Genomic DNA, 3,700 nt, shown 5'->3' on the forward strand with positions numbered 1-3,700 from the left:
TAATAAAATGTAAATGTTTTTTAGTTTTTCGCTATTGTTGTACATTCTTCCCTCAATAGTAAAGTGTAGAAAGTGCTTGTAGGGAATAGAAAGACTGACTGTGCAAGAGAAAGAGAATTGAAATGCTCTGTTGGATAGACGGTCTCTACAGACTGGGAAGAAGGATCAGGATGGAAGGAGTAAAAAGAGAAAGATAGTGAGAGAGAAAGGAGCAGATTGTGTCAGGAGCTTTCCCCCTTGAATGTGAATGCAAGCAGGAGCCTTCACTTAACAGAAGGATCTGTCATACCGCATATGTGGTTCGTTTGCATGCGTGTGAGAATCAGACACTGTTGACAGGATATCTTACAGAGCTTGATGGTATTGACAGAAATCACTGCCTGAAAATAATACAGCGGACATTTCAACGCATGGGCCTGCCCTTGTCCACAATGACAAGATGAAATATGACTGCGGACTGTACTACTGTGTGTGTCGTGTGACGCTTTAATTACAAGTAGCAAGATCTTCATGTTTTCATATTAATTAATAAAGACAACATTAAAAAGAAAATATACTCATACCAATAATCAACCTCAAGTTGGCATTAGTCAGAATTTTCTGGTTGATGATGATATGTTTACAACATCTTAAAAATAAAAACTCCATAGATACAGTTATGCAATTAACATTTTCAGGTTAGTCCATTTTGATTAAATAAATAATTTTTAGTCTGAGTCTAGTGTTAGCCATTGTTGTCAAGAGGACGTGAAAATGCAAGTATGTGTTTGAATTGCAAAGTCGGTGAGACTTGGTGTGCCCTTTATCTTCATCAGTTAATTTGGCAGCAGCTGGTTTGAGTCTTCTGCTGATGCTGCTTTCGTGGAAGGAAGTGGCCTTTTCTGACAACACAAGGGAAAATGTTTGTTTTAAGAGGAGCTATAGAGTATCTCTCTCCTTCTCTGTCATGCTCCCTTGCTTCTGCTCTTAAGGTCACGGTTTGTACCCACCGTCACTGACTGTCACTCCATTTCTCTCTTTCTTTCTCACTGTTTCTCTTTTCACCTCTACACTCCCCCATCTCTCTCTGGCCCTCTGTCAGCCATTTCAAAAACGCCTTTGAAAGAAAGAGAAAAAAGATAGAAAAAGGAGGTGAGAGAAAAGGAATCAGACAGAAGAAAGGGAACAAAGACAGAAACGTCAAAATATTTACCATCATTCCGTCAGATTTCCTGTCAGAAATCATCAATCCATTCAACATCAAACTACTAACTGTGTCATATTTTGTGTGAGCGCGCTAACAGCTAAACTGTGGCCATGCACTATAATATTTCAGTATGAATTACAAAGGTCATTCGTGCTCTGTGGTCTCTGTGATCTATTTACAGTGCTCCAGTTTTTCATGTCAAAAAGACTTTTACCTCAAACTCTGACACACAAAATTTGCCCGGCATGCATTTTTTTTAACAAGTACATATTGAACTAATGTACTAGTTGTACAAAAATGACTTTAAAACCAAAAATAAAAATTGAATGAAAATGTACACACCCTCATGTCATCCAAGATGTAGATCTTGTTTCATCTGAACAGATCTGGAGAAATTTCTGGAGAAACAATGATTACTCATGAATGGATCCTTGAATGGGTGCAATTCCCAACGGCTGATAAAAACATTGTGATAATCCACAAATAATCCACATGACTCCAATCCATCAACTGATGTTTTGGGATTAAGACAATTTTATGGCTAGAGGTCTCATATTTCATGAATTTGTTTATTGCTCTTGTGACAGCACCCATTCATACAGAAGACCCATTGGTAAGCAAGTGATGCTCATGCTAAATTCCTCAAAATTGGTTCCAGGGAAGTAACAAACTCATTTTGGGTTTCAATTTTCTAAAAACAAAAAGACAAAAAAAAAACAGGTTTGTTTTTTCAGTTTGAGTGTAAGGTTTTATTTTTGGACATAAGGAGTCCAAAACTCAGTGTGGTTTGCACAAACCACATGTAAATCCATATTTAATGTAGTCTGGGTCATATAGTATATACATATATATATATACATATATATATATATATATATATATATATATATATTTATCTAGGATGAGTGCTTGTCAAGCAACCTGTCTCACCAAATTTAGCAAGAACAGTTACATGATTTTAAAACATAATGCTTGTCATCAGCGGTATTTGATGTCAACAAAATATACAGAAAACGTTTCCTCTTGTCTTCAGCTTACTATATTATGTTCAGTGCAATGTTTTCTTGTGTGGTATTGCATAATTGTGCTGTACTACATATCTTCTTAAGCAAATAGTATATTATTAATATTGGATTACTCACCGATAAATGTTCAAGCAAACATGCAAAGAAACAACAAATTAATTCACTTTGAACAACATATCAGGGATCTATGTTTTCTTTATTCTTTTTTTCTGTTGTTTGATATTTTTACTCTTTTTTTTATTCTTCTCTCTCCGTCTGTCTCTGTGTGATCCCTCTCTCTGGACCTGCTGTGGTGCGTTCAAGCGCTCCACAGCCACGCACTAATGAACTTCCAACATCTTGTCCCGTCACGGCAATTACACACACACACACACACACACACACATACACAAACACTCACATGCACACAGTGCTTACATTGACACTAATACACGTATTCCCAATGCCCTACATGTACACCCTGCCCAAATGAAGGCCTGCATATTATGTAGTAAGGTGTGTGGATGCGATATCATTAACATTAGCCGTCATAGTCGATTTAAATCAAGCACTGAATAAGGATATAGGATGTTGAGGAGACTGGGGTTGGTCAGCTGAAGGAGTAAGTAATTTCAGGTTCATAATTGATGCTGTCATAAAATGTAATATGAATCTTTGCTCATTTGACCCACACTCATTGATTCTTTTAAGTCTTTAAAAGACTAAACCTTTTGACGGGCAAGAACATTTTTTCATAAATAATGTAAAGATGTTTAAATTTATTTTAAGATTCGGTTTGGGGGTTGGTTGGCACTTTATAAGAACTTATATGCCGTTACACCTGTGGTGACAAGGGACTGCTGTTACAATATGAAAAGATTAATTAAACCGATTTGTTCCAAAACATTGACTCTGAATGCTTTTAAGAGTGAATCATTGAATTATTCACTCAACCGATGAATTTAGACAGTTTAAGGAATAGACATGAGTGGTTATAGACACTATCATTACAGTGATATGATAAAGACTCAGGGTTAATTAAGGCTCAAATTTTAATAACATACTTAATAATTTATTACTTAGCTGCCAAAATCAGACCCAGGGCCAGACACACACATGCACAGCTGCATGTATTATTTAGCCGTTTTTCTCTTTTCCCGCTGCTTCTGAGTAGACAAATGGACAAATACACACTTCAGCGCTTCTGTTATTGGCTTAGGAGACACAAGGGGTTCAGTTGAACGTGTGTAGGTATTACAGACTCACACTTGGATTGATAAATTGCAGAAGACTACTGGCAAATTAAACATTTTGATAGCATAATATTAAAGCTGATGTTAAAATATGTCCAAGGATTTGAAATTAAAATGAAATGCAGAGGAAAACTTAAGAGCATTAATACGGGCATGCAATTGATCATACTGTAGGTTGATGCAGAGAATAAACCAAACAACTAATATTTGAGAATAAACGCACAAGTGAGTACAGAATAGAGGGTCTTCGAGAGGGG

General features: G+C 36.4%; 1 long non-coding RNA gene across 1 annotated transcript; it reads right to left on the reverse strand.

Annotated features, from left to right (window-relative positions):
* Nucleotides 1-472: 472 nt before the first annotated feature.
* On the reverse strand, nucleotides 473-1,335 carry LOC132160501 (uncharacterized). The gene is made up of 3 exons (XR_009438022.1): nucleotides 1,193-1,335; nucleotides 990-1,096; nucleotides 473-881 (listed from the first exon to the last, which is right to left on the reverse strand). It is a non-coding gene; the product is annotated as an uncharacterized LOC132160501 (long non-coding RNA).
* Nucleotides 1,336-3,700: the final 2,365 nt, after the last annotated feature.

The sequence above is a fragment of the Carassius carassius genome, chromosome 17 (assembly GCF_963082965.1).
Source record: "Carassius carassius chromosome 17, fCarCar2.1, whole genome shotgun sequence".
In the NCBI taxonomy this organism is placed as follows: Eukaryota; Metazoa; Chordata; class Actinopteri; order Cypriniformes; family Cyprinidae; genus Carassius; species Carassius carassius.